The sequence below is a fragment of the Colius striatus genome, chromosome 4 (genome assembly GCF_028858725.1).
Source record: "Colius striatus isolate bColStr4 chromosome 4, bColStr4.1.hap1, whole genome shotgun sequence".
NCBI classification, from domain to species: Eukaryota; Metazoa; Chordata; class Aves; order Coliiformes; family Coliidae; genus Colius; species Colius striatus.
Window position 1 is genome coordinate 18,871,184 of NC_084762.1, and position 13,287 is coordinate 18,884,470.

Consider the following 13,287-nt stretch of genomic DNA (forward strand, 5'->3'; position numbering starts at 1 on the left):
TCAAGTCAGAACTAAGTATGAAAAGTTCAAGTAAGTTATTAAAGCTTTGTAGAAATTAGAAGTATTGTTCCAGGGAGAGCTCCAGGAGCCCCATCCATAAATGGCTCTTTATATTTCCAAAAGAAAGAAGTAACGTGTTCATCAGATAGTGACATATTTTATATGTAACCTCAGACGAAATCTGGATTGCCATACTCCAGTAGTTCAAAAAGAACTTTGTAATGATATAATGATGCAAATTGTTTAACCTTATGCTTATGCAACTTCTTTAAAACTGAGACAAATTACTTCAATTAGTACACTGTGAACATGGCAGCAACTTGTCTACATGCTTCGTAAACTTGTAATGACTGAACTGCGCTTTGACTGTGACAAGGCTTGTTAACCAATTACTTAATAAGAAAAACTAAAGCAGATGTCTATGTGAAAGGTACATCATCAGCATGTCAGTCTACTCCTTACGTACTAGCAAAGCTGCTAGTTCACACCAGGCCTTTGACTATCCAAATTCTTTTTCTTTCTTTTTATGACACTAATATGAGTAAGTTAATAGTGTTTATTTCTTCTCACGTGAGCAGTAACAACTTCAAAACAGGAAATCCAGATTCGGTATCAATGTCCTAGAAAACAGTGGAATAAAGAAGCAATTTGAGGAAAAAGACTTTGACAACTTGAATTTAAGAAATAAAGTGATTTCTCTAGTTACTAGATGTTTATTGTGCAAATATTTTCCAACGATGTAACACAAACAACAACAAAAGAACATCCCCAATACTTAGAAGACACCTTGAAAAATAGGATGTACACAATAACTTCTCTACCTAAATACTAGAAAAGTTATCATTAGAATATTGTGAGATGTCAGTTCAGGGGTGAGCAGCTACCAGAGAATGCTAGCTTCTTTAGGAAAGAAAGAAACATCTTTTGTAAATAACAAGAAAGCATCAAATGCCTTCTCAAATTCTCTTTGGAAGAGAAGATGCACTGGAGGTCAAAGAAACTCTTAGTGTTAACATTTACAACTGCAGATAAGTGGAATTTTGCATTAACTGACAAAATTGGTGCTTCAATAAATAAGGCTTTTACAAATGCAGCCATGACTGCAAAGAGAGCTGTACATTATCATAGTTTTTCTTCTAGTTTATGTGCAGATTTCCAAGAAGCCTCACAGCACATCTCTTGGCTCTTCAAAGATGACATCTCAGGGGCTCTTCTTTGTTACTGCTTGTAACAAAACGTTACGAAAAAAAATTTAGAAGCACCTTTTGATCAGCACTTGCTTTATTCAAAAGATTATCACAAACCTAGCAGAAGGCAGCTATTTGAAAAGGGTATCTTATTTTCATTCAGGCTATCTGTGGGCAATTTTGTTGTAAAAGTAAACAAGTAAATAAAAAACCATGCCCCATTATCAATTGGAATGTAACAGACAAAATGGCAAGTTTTGCTACAATGCAGGTCATACTCACTATAGCTAGTGCACGGAAATCAGATCTTTCTTTCCAGTTGCTTTTCTGATAGAACACACAGGATTACTTTCTTGTCTCTCGTTCGTTTTATTTTTCTGATGGACTTGTTTGTGGTGTTCATTTATCTGATGTCTGATTTTGAATACTTGATCCTCAAAAGGAAGACAGAAAGGCTGTAGAAGTTTTGTGATTTTCCGTATGTTCTTTCCATTCTTCTTTGGATTGCCCATTAAGAAATAAGTAAACTAATTCAAAAAGAAATGCAAAATACAGTATCAAGCAATATTTTACATTACCATTGCTGACTGAAAAGCCTTAAAAATTTGAGAGAACATACTTTCAAGTGAAAGGCAGAGTTGTAGAGGGACTTTCAAAATAGTTTAACAGTCATAATTCAGTCCATTAGAGGAAAAACAAATCCCTCTTGCTGATTATTCTGGATTATAGTTTTGAAACACACACAAAGGGGGGAAAAAAGGTTTCTCAAAAAAGCTAGAAAAGCCATTTGTTTGGGTTGGGTTTTTTCATTGCTTTTGTTGGTCTGTGTTGTTTGGGGTTTTTTTTAACTGTAGGGGAGAATTAGATCCAAGTTAATACAGGCAATGCTGAGGAAAGAACTGCTGTGTTTTACTTTTGCACATACTGTAAATACAATTAATGGGCAGGTGACTTTCAGCAATGTTTAATTGCCATACACACATCCTAGAAGTACAGATTGTAACTCTTGGACGCACCTTCATTATAAAACTGCCTGAGTGCTCTTCAGCACACAGAAAGAGAAAAACAAAATTAGATAAGCATAAATTATTACTAAAGTGATAGCATTTGGAAAGTCACTACTGTGTTTTACGAACTTGCCATCAAATAAATACCCGTTTTTTTAACAGTGACAAAGCAGGCAGCAGAAACGTGATTTTGAGGCATCTCATTTAGCCTGAATCCATTAGGTTCACCTGATTTGCAATGTATTTATCACACAAAAGCTTTATCTAACAATGTGTATTTTAAATAGTTGTGTTTCCTCAGCTAAACTTCCAAAGATCATTATGCAAGCAGATAAAATCCAAACGATATATTTACATAACATAGGCAGTATGTTGCAAGGAATTGATTTGTTTTTATTATTCTAGGAATATCCAAATATTAAGTTTCCTTTCTTATACTGCTGCTAAAATAGCATAAAATTCTAATTACATTGTTAAGACTATTATCAAGATCAATGAAATGACAGCCATTTTCAACTTTTAATACAAGTTTAAAAATCACAGTGTTGGACTCACTTTTAAATATAGAGTATATTTTGTAAGAGGAGCAAAAGAAATGTAAATAAGCCTGTTAGATGGGACAGGTTACCCAGAGAAGTGGGGGATGCCTCATCCCTAAAAGTGTTCAAGGCCAGGTTGGATGAGGCTTTGAGCAGGAAGGTGTCTGTGCCCATGGCATGGTGGTTGAAAATAAACAATCTTTAAGTTCCCTTCCAACCCATTCCATGATTCTATGATTGAGAAGACAGATAGTATTTGTTTCAGAGTAAGTGGAATATCTTCAGCTAAAGAAAATATCATTTGGCACAGAATAGCTTGACTCAATCTTTTTGTCCAGACATAGTTTGCATACTACTGCTTCTGTATAAGTTATTTTTTTTAGCAACAAAGTACCAAAAATTCTCTTTTCACATACCTCTCCCCACAGCCTACAAACAAGACACAAAAGCTGATGTTAACTATTACATAAATAAATCAAAACAGTTGTACCAACTCTGAAAGTGACTTGTAAAATCCATTAACTTAAGCAGTATATATCAACTACTCCCTGCAAGAATTTGGTAATATAAGACATTTCAGGACACTGCTGTTTACAAGGAGAAAAATTAAGATTTTTTTCCTCACCCAGTATCGTCAAGCCTTATTTATTAAGTTGGCAATTCCTTTTAATGTGATGGCACAGTAAGCATCAGATGAGGGGGAAGGGAGGATAATTTGTCAATCTATGACCATTTACAGATTTTAAAAAATTAAGTGTCTTACAGGTTTTTTGAGATGGTATATTCAAAACAGCATTACAAATAACCAAATACTTACCTGCCCTTCCATTCAGTGCACACCAGCTTCTGCAGCATGTTCTGGTGGTGAATACATCACCATCAACACAGAAGATGATAGGATGTCATGATGGGGCTCAAGACAGTGACTATAAATGGTCTAAATGTCACAGCACCTAAGGAAGAAATAGGTGAACTTTTACATAGAAATGTAGTGCATGGTCTCACAACTTAATTACTAATAGCACGGAGCACATATCACTAAAGATTTTAGTATGTTAAAGCAGATTCCCAACATACTTCCCATGACACAAAATAAACCATATATTAAAAACCAAACAAAATTCCAGCTCATTTAGGTTGCTAAGTCAAGAAATCTGAATTAGTAATTGCCACAATTAAAAGTTGCTGTGACAACCTTAATTTCATTGCTTTTTGTGTATATACTGTATACTCACTAAACAATAAATGAAGGCTAACGAAGAACTACACATTCTACACAGAGAAATTTTGTAAGGATCGTGAGAGTGAAAAAAATCATTTTATATAGTCAAGTCAGGCAACTGAAGATTTTGCAAGTGTATCTACCCACACAGATGATAAATGTTTGACCTTGTAACCTCGATTGTGAGTTTTCTTGAATTCTTTGTGTTGTTTTTGTTAGTTTTTTTTTTTAACATATTTAATGTGTTTTTTGGCTTTATTTTTGGAAATGAAACACCTGAGAAGTTAAAACATAAATTCCAGATTTAACAATGGGGAATTATATTTGGGGCAAATGACACTGCTGAAATCTTTAGATAAACCAGAAACCTCTTATACTTGAACTAAATGCTGTTTGAGCAATGACAACAATAGTAAATAGAAGTGATTATGTGCCCTGTTGTTTTACTGCCAGTTCACATGTCTATGACTCAAAATTCCTTCTGTCCACTTCAAGCCACCCTATTGCACAAGTTATTTTCATCCTCTGAGACTCCCCATTATTTTATTCTCTGCCTACTATACCCTATCCCAGCAACAGTTTTCCTAATTTGTCAAATTCTGCTCAAGTTCATCTTCTCATGTCCTCCAGCAACTTCTCATGGGTATTCCAGCCACACTGGTCTTTGGTATCCATTTTTTTTTAATATATACTATCTATGAAGAAATCAAAAACCTCTGCAGACAAGTATCAAGAAAAATGGCAAGTTTTTTTTGTTCCTATCCCTGTCTCCCTGAAACAGACTGTCAGTTAGCCTCCTGCTGTACAGTATATTCACTGATCACTGCATTTTTCAGAGGCTCCGAAAAGGCCCAATCTCAACAGACTTACATCAGGAATGTACCTTTCATCTATTCTAATGGCACCATCTGAAAAATGCTTAGATCGTTCTTGCAATCCATGGAATATTTGGGCTTTTAAAATAAAAGTTATCCACAGTCTTACTAGAACCACTTAAAAACTTATGAACAGAAAGTTTCCTCCCCTATGCATTCTAGAAAATTAGTTGCACCATTTTGATTGATCTGTTTTGAAAGGAAAAGTATCAGTTGATGGCAAAGAACAGCATGAGACATTTCACTCGACACAGTTTAAAGAAACAAACAAAAAAGCACGATAGGAGAGCAAGTTAACACACTATCTTTTAAACAAACAATAACATTGGTAATAAAACAGAGCATCTAAAGTAGTAAAAAAATGCAGTGTGGTTTAATAATACTAAATATGGAGTTAGCAGTTAAAATATCAAAGTGTGAGAGATGCAGGTACATGTCATGAATTCATTTAATTTCTGTTTTCATAGGAAGGGGACTTCTTTAACATAATCTTGGAGAATGAATGTCAGCATAAAGAGGAACATACATTGATCAAGATGTCTTGATTACACTGCAAGAGATAAAGAGGGATAGTCCTTTGAAAGTTGCTTTAGGATTTAAGAAGTGTTGAACTCAGCTTTAAGTATTGCTCATTTGATAGAGTCAAAGTAAATATATATGGATTCATAGGCTGTTACATATTTCTCCATCAGAACCACCCTGATTCAGTTAACAAGACTAACCAAGAACAGTAGTCAGAAATCAGAGAGATGGGAACAAGTCTCTCCATAAAGCTCTGCTCTATGCAGATCTGAGGAACTGGAACTAATAACAGTGTCATCTGCAACTTGTACTTTTGATATCAATAAATGTAAAAAAAAAGAACCAGAAAGAAACCAAACTCTTAGTCAAAAAATATCTAAACTGAAGACTGAATTCAGAGTATTACAATTCTAGTGTTATTCCAGTCACATTAACACAAAGCCAAAGTCAGAAAAGATTCAGACACAAAGCATTCTCTATTTCTGATGGTTTAAGCAGCACAGTATCCCTTGAATCTCCACCTAGGGCAGACAGAAATAAAGCTCTCACTGAATAAGATGGAGCAAGACCGATGGAGGAAGATAAACTTGCTTCTAACTTAAATAATTTCTTTTGAAACTAACAGACAACCAGTTATCCAATCAATTACCAAAATAAGCCCTTAAAAATCTAAATATAAAAAAACCCCATCCAAACCCCAAGCATCTTGTCATGTCCTGCATCAAGATTGCCTGCACTGAATGTGCTTGTAGTTTACCTCTCCTCTACTTAAAAGCTTCTAAATCCCATTACCACCAACAGCAGAGATCCTTGTTTGGTGCCTTCAAGTAACATGTGAGAAGTCTCTAATCCTCCCTTTTCAAACCACCAGTTCAATCTTAATGAATTTTAACACTTTCTTCCATTAATTAAAACAAATTTACTTACACATACACTTGCATTTAGCAAATATTTACTACTGGGAAATTAACCTCCACTCTGTAATAAAGACACAAGTAAAGCATTTCATCGGACATCCAGCACATTTTCATAGTACTTACAAAGCATTTGTTGTATTTTGTAAACAAGGTAGTTAAAAAAAGGAAAAGAAAGAGACCTATTGAAGAGAAGGAGGGAGAAATAAAAAGTCCAAACAAAAAATCCATCTGCATTTGGAAAACACATCTCTCATTTCTCACATTCAGTACATGGGTGCAGTTTAAAATTGGAACCATGGATGTACAGTTGCCTGTAGATCTTGTTCCATTCCTCAGCTGCATTAAAATCTCAAGGGATGAGAACTCCACCACCACAACCTCCGTGGGCAGCCTGTGCCAGTGTCTAACAACACTCTTGTCCTCACAATGTACTCTTAATCCAAGCAATTACCAATGAGGCTACAGGAAGGTACCAGGAACATCTGCTCTGGGCACTTTGATGCTCATTTTGTTCTGTCCCAGCCCCCAGGGTTTCTGCTTCTACCGGCCACCAGGTATATCTGCAGGAGCATCCAGGACTTGCTGCCACTTTAGCAGTGCCTCAAGCCACAGTTCATTATAATAGGTTAAAAACTGGATTAAATACATTAATTTAAAATGGACAACAGATGTTTCTCCATGTTAAGCAATTATTAACATAAAAGTTCAATTTGAACTTCTATCTTGTTTTAAAGAGGTTTGTGCTTATTTAAGCAGTATGAGGGTGAATTTGGTTGTGAAAGAATATTTCTGAAGAAAAAGCAATTATTAATTATGAAGATATGATTTCACCATGAGCACTCTAGCAGCAAAACCGAGCCTAGCTCAGCTCTAAGGATGCTCAATGCACTCCTCTCCCACAACACCCAAACAGAACAACAACAAAAATACTCCAGGATAACATGTACTTCTCAAAGACTTCAAATCATAAATCAAAATGAGTTAGCAAAATATATATTTGCAGTGGAGTTAGTTTGATGTGAATTAGGGAGCATATGAAAAACATTTCAGCTACAGATATTTGGGAAACATCAAAACACTCAAGCTTTCAGGGATTATTTTTCATGATAAGATGCAATACACTTGCCCTCTTTCTTCTGAGCACATCTGCTGACAGTCCAAATTTGGTCCGGAGAAAGCACTGTTTGGAGGCTGTGGGTTTTGCATTGAGGATTTCTGTTTATTGGGAAAAGTAATCAAGAACACTAACCCTTTCCTGTAAAGGTTTTAATATAAAAATCACTTAACTTTGCAGTAACTTTTTTTTTTTTAAGGTTTAAGATTCAAAGACCAAAAATAATAACAGGTAGTGTGATTAGTCTTTTGGGATTTTTGTTTCTTTTTCCTTGATGCAGATGGTAAACTGTCATTACACAGCCCATACTAATATCAACAAGTGTTTTAATTTAGACAAATGAACAACAAATAACATTGCATAATCACATATAAGACTCTCTCAGCTTTGTCCTAGGTCTATTGTATCTAGTGACAGGACAAGGGGTAATGGGATGAAGCTCGAACACAAAAAGTTCCATCTAAACATAAGAAAAAACTATTTCACTGTTCAAGTGAGGGAGCCCTGGCACAGGCTGCCCAGGGAGGCTGTGGAGTCTCTTTCCTTGGAAGTCTTCAAGACCCACCTGGATATGTTCCTGTGCGACCTGATCTAGGCGAACCTACTTCTGCAGGGAGGTTGGACTAGATGATCTCTAAAGGTCCCTTCCAACCCCTACCATTCTATGATTCTACAATACTCCACTGAAGCATTTAGTAATCTGTACATTTTTTCCACTATTTCTTTTCCACTTAAGCTCTTATGCAGGTTAAAAGTTGTAACAAGCATACTGTAGCAAACAACTTTAGCAGTTAAGGCTAAAACTTGACACTAAGTTAAATGCAAGCTTAGTGCTAAGAAGACAATGTTAAAACTCACTACAAAAACAAACCCCGCAGCAAGCAGGAAGGCTCATGTATCCATTGTAATCAGCTCCATGAGCATAACAAATTGGTGGACAACAGTTCTTTGTAATTACAGTAAAATTCCCTTTAAAGGACTGAAACATCTGAAAACTACTAGCAAGCTGAAAGCTTCTCACAATTTCCTTAATGTTTCTTTCCCACCTCATACAATTATAGAAATTAGCACAGTGTAAAAGGAGACATTAAGAAAGGCTTCCTTTGCTTACATTTACCACAAAAATACAAACAATATTCAAGACAATAAAAAATATTTACAATTCTAATACTATCAATAGTTTAAAAAGCTATTAAGCATTTAACCTATATTTTTCAACAGGAAGCTAAAATTAAGTGAACTTCCTGCAGATGTTAACGTAACGGTGAATGGTAAGTTCTAATCTTCAAAATTCCTTTTGAATTTTCATTTTGAAATTCAGACATGATGGAACTTGTCAAAAAAGTATTTAAGAAAACTCAGTCCCAGGTTGTAGTCTCACTACAGTTGTAACTGAGACAGACTTTTGATCCTCTCTCCCCTAAACGGAAGGAAATTACTCATTCAAGAGACAGCTTACAATTTGTTAATATGAACCAGCTTCTCTTTCCGTTTAAGAAGATGTTATTTGTATAAGCTCTGATAAATCTTTTGACTACTGTAGTCATTTCTGTTTTGCAGTACTGTGAATTTCAGCTGCCTTTCTACATTTTCTCCTTCCCAATCTGAGATAAAGACTTAGACAGGACTGCAGTCTTGTTGCTGCTGGTTTGCAATCACATAACAATTAAGTGGAGATGCTGTATGTCATTGTGAAGCAAACAAGGTACTCATTTTGCTTTTAGTTCTAAAAATCATCTTTTTTTTTCTTTCTTCAATAACCTATGAAAATTCTGTCCCCTTCCAAGCAGTTGTGGTGGGCTGATCCTAGCTAGATGCCAGATGCCCATCAAAACCACTCCATCACTCCCCCTTCTCAGCTGGAAAGGGGAAATAAAATAAAATGAAAGGCTCATGGGTCAAGATAAGGACAGCAAAGGATTGCTCAACAACTACTGTCATGGGAAAAACAGACTCAGTGTGGGAAAATTAGTTTAACTTAGTATCAATCAGAACCGAAAAGGGTAAAGAGAAATAAAACCTACACCACCTTCCACCCACCCCTCCCTTCTTCCCAGCTCTCTACCACCTCCTCTGCAGCACAGGAGGTCGGGGAATGAGGGCTGGATTCATCAAAGATTGCCTCTGCCACTTCTACCTTCTCAGGAAGAGGATTCCTCACACTCTTCCCCTGCTTCAGTGTGGGGTCCCTGTAACAGGAGATAATCATCCATGAACTGCTCTAGTGTGGTTCCCTTCCATGAGCACAGTCTTTCAGGAACCAGCTGCACCAGCGTGGGTCCCCCACAGGGGCACAAGTCCTGCCAGCAAACCTGCTCCAGTGTGGGCTCCTCTCTCCATGGGTCCACAGGTTCTGTCAGCAGCCTGCTTCAGCTCAGGCTTACCATAGGGTCACAGCCTCCTTTGGGCATCCACCTGGTCTGACATGGGGCACTCTCTGGGCTGCAGGTGGATCCCTGCCCTGCCGTGGCCTCCATGGTTGCAGGAGCAGGTCCACACCATGGCCTGCAGGGCAATCTCTGCTCTGGCACCTAGAGCACCTCCTCCTCCTTCTCCATTGACCTTGGTGTCTGCACAGCTGTTGCTCTCATTCCTCTCTTCTCTGGTTGCCATTCACTTGTGCAGCAACCTTTCTGCCTTCTTAATCACGTTATCCCAGAGGCGCTACTACCATTGCTGGTGGGCTCAGGCCTTGGAGCCGGGTGGCATTGTCTCTGTTGGACTCGGGGGAAGTTTCTGGCAGTTCCTCACAGAAGCCACTCCTGTAGTTCCACCTGCTACCAAAACCTTGCCACGTAAACCCAATACAACAATAAAAACCTAGAACAACCCCACCTCCCACAAAGACAACTTCAAAACTAGACTGCAGAACTCATAATCTAACATAAACCCTTCAAAGCCTACCTCACAACATAGATGCAATGCCCAACCTGGCTACAGTCAGAGGAAGCCCTGTTACTCCCCATTCCCCGATCCTCCTAACATTGCCTCTTTTCTTACTGACTACTGACACAAACTCCAGAGCACACCTGTGACCCGTTACCTTATTTTACATGAATTACCTGGTTTTGTACTGGCTTGACTGAGCAATCAGAGACAAACCAGTTCAACTCAGAAAAGAAGAATTTGGTATGTATTAGCAGTAACAGCCATGCAAACATTGTTAATATTAATTAATCCTTGCAATCAGCTGGTGTTAAACAGAAAAACGCCCAGACTACCTTCATACACAAATCTTTCAAGATTTTACTTACAGACTTGAAGGTAAGCACCAAATTAAGTTAAGCCACACTCTTCTTGATTCATCCCAAGATGCCACTGGTCTTCTTTGCCACGAGGGCACATTGCTGGCTCATGGTTAGTTTATTATCAACCAGGACTCCCAAGTCTCTCTTTGCAGAGCTGCTCTCCAGCAAGTCAACCCCCAGCCTGTATGGAGTCATTCCTTCCCAGGTGCAGAACTCTGCACTTGTCCTTGTTGAACCTCATGAGGTTCCTCTCTGCCCAACTCTCAAGCCAACTGAGATCCCACTGAATGGCAGCACAGCCTTCCAGTGAATCCGCCAGTCCTTCCAGTTTGGTGTCACCAACGAACTTGCTGAGGGTACACTCTGTCCCTTCATCCACGTTGTTGATGAAGATGTTGAATTAGACTGGCCCCAGAACCTACCCCTGTGGAACTCCATTGGTCATTACTGAGCCATTAAAAACCCAACAATATTGAAATTATTGAAATATGATGGTCAATTGTTCCTAGAAATATTCAGAATCTGCAACATAAAAGGAGCCAGGATTTTACAGAATGGAAGAACATAATCAAAAAGTGAACATTTACACCACTTGTTAAAGTTTTACACTTGAAGTTGTTTTACTGTGGTTTCTCACAATAGCATTTACAGCTCATGCTGAAATTCTCTCCTAACTTTTGCATTGACCAAATAAAGTTACATGCACAGAGAAGTTTATAGCTGAGGCAATTTCTATGAGAATAAAAAAGAAGATCTGACTTACTGGTAAAATCACAGTATGGACATGTAAGCACATCTTGATAGCAGCAATTTACAGGAAGATGTATTATCTGCTCAGTTTGAGAAGATGATGAACATATTGTGCACTGAAAGAGATGAGGTTTCCTCTGGTGGTTGTTTCTGTGCTCTTCCCTGGCACTTTATGATATAAAACCACTTTCACAGATGAGGCATTAGGTTTCTTTTACCTGCTTGTGTGATTCTAAATGATTTGTCCATTAAGTCCCAACTCAGTCGTGATAATAAATACATTTAAAGCCATGATCCACATCATGATCCTTTTCACATAGTTTATGAGCACCTTTCGACTTCAGAAGGTGCTATATTGCACACATTGCAAAAATACTGTTTTCAAGTGCAAGCATCTTTCACAGCTAACCCTTTGGAACCACATCTAGCTTTCTTATGATTTTTGTAATTTTTACTCCTTGATTCATTTTTAGGGGGTATTTATCTTTGCAGCTAAGGTCTGAGGTCTAACATTGGAAACACAACCAAAGCCAAGATGCACAGGTTGAGCTTCTTCTTGGCCTTTGCTCTTGGAATACAAAAAAGAAGCTGGCACTACAGAACAAGGCTCCTCAAACCACAAAGGAGCTGCTGCTGCTGCTTCTCCAAACAAGATGTTCACAGGAGTAAGCTGCATGAGGATTACTGCTCTGACTGGGCTCATGTCGCATCAGTGAGGGCTCATTTGGAAGCATGTGACACATAGGTAGTAAGGCAGAGATTTTTTTCAAGATTTTCTTCTCTGTTTTCTTGGTTAGCTTAATGTTCCAAGCTATACAATTCATTTTCATCTTGATCCATTTTAAGATAGCCTGAAATTCGACACTCTGCATCTGTTTCATGCATGTAAGCCAGTTGTGTCCTGATTTTACTTTTGATGCCACTTGTGAACTGGCAGAGCTTGCACCCAAATACCTTCACCAGAAACTTTTCCACTAGGCTGGCATTCTAGGAGTCAAAACTCTCAAGCATAGCAACATAGAACTAGGACATCGCAATCTCCTCAGATTGATGCTGGTTTGTTGACAGAACACACTGGTATTTGTCATTATTTTTCTGTAGTTGCTGGCAGGTAAATCTACAAAAGACAAGAAACAAAACAGTTAAAATCCACCTAATAATTTCAAATCATATAAAAAAAAAATCAGGCCACGATAAAATCTAGATGCAGATTCCAGTCCTAGGAGTGTCTGCAGGTTTTAAGACTGAATCAAGTGAGGGGTTGCCATGAGAAAAAAAAATGCCATAAAATCGTTTGTTGAAATTAGAAATGATCCACGAACTAATAATATCACAGCGTCTGTATGTTAAGTTTATAACAGAATTATAAACTTTATTAAGAGATAGACTTTAAGCAAAGAACGTTGGTAAGAAATCTGCACCACTCGCACATGGAGGCCTCCAGTCCAACAATTTATCAGCATACCCCAAACGCAGCCTAGCGTCCCGTCGCTAACAGCCCGCCGGCCCTTCCTCCCCAGCTCAGCGCAGCCAGACGAGTGGCTGAAGAAGCCCCTCAAGCGGAGCAACGCTCCACAAGACGCTCCAGCTGCCTCTGGAGAGCCCGTACCGACACGCCTGGCAGCTCCCTCCCGGGCTGCGGCCTCTCCGAACTCGAGCGGCTGGACGCGGCTCCTCGTCCCGCCGAGATTCCCTGAGCAGACGCTCCGGGCCGCGGGGCGATCATCCCGGGAGGTGGTGCCACTGCCAATGTGGGTGTCTCGGCCGAGCATCCACCAAGGTCCCTCTCAACCTTCGCTCCACCTTCTCCTCCCTCGCCGTTCACCAGGAGGCGGCACCAAAACCGCCCCGTCCCGCCGCCGCCGCGCGCCTCCCCTCAAGCGCGTGCTGGGCGGAGCCTTCGGCC

General features: G+C 38.8%; 1 long non-coding RNA gene across 1 annotated transcript; it reads right to left on the bottom strand.

Moving 5' to 3' along the window:
* Nucleotides 1-1,478: 1,478 nt before the first annotated feature.
* Nucleotides 1,479-13,215, bottom strand: LOC133625342 (uncharacterized). The gene is made up of 4 exons (XR_009818663.1): nt 12,991-13,215; nt 11,395-12,498; nt 3,551-3,686; nt 1,479-1,714 (listed from the first exon to the last, which is right to left on the bottom strand). It is a non-coding gene; the product is annotated as an uncharacterized LOC133625342 (long non-coding RNA).
* Between the last annotated feature and the right edge of the window lie 72 nt (nt 13,216-13,287).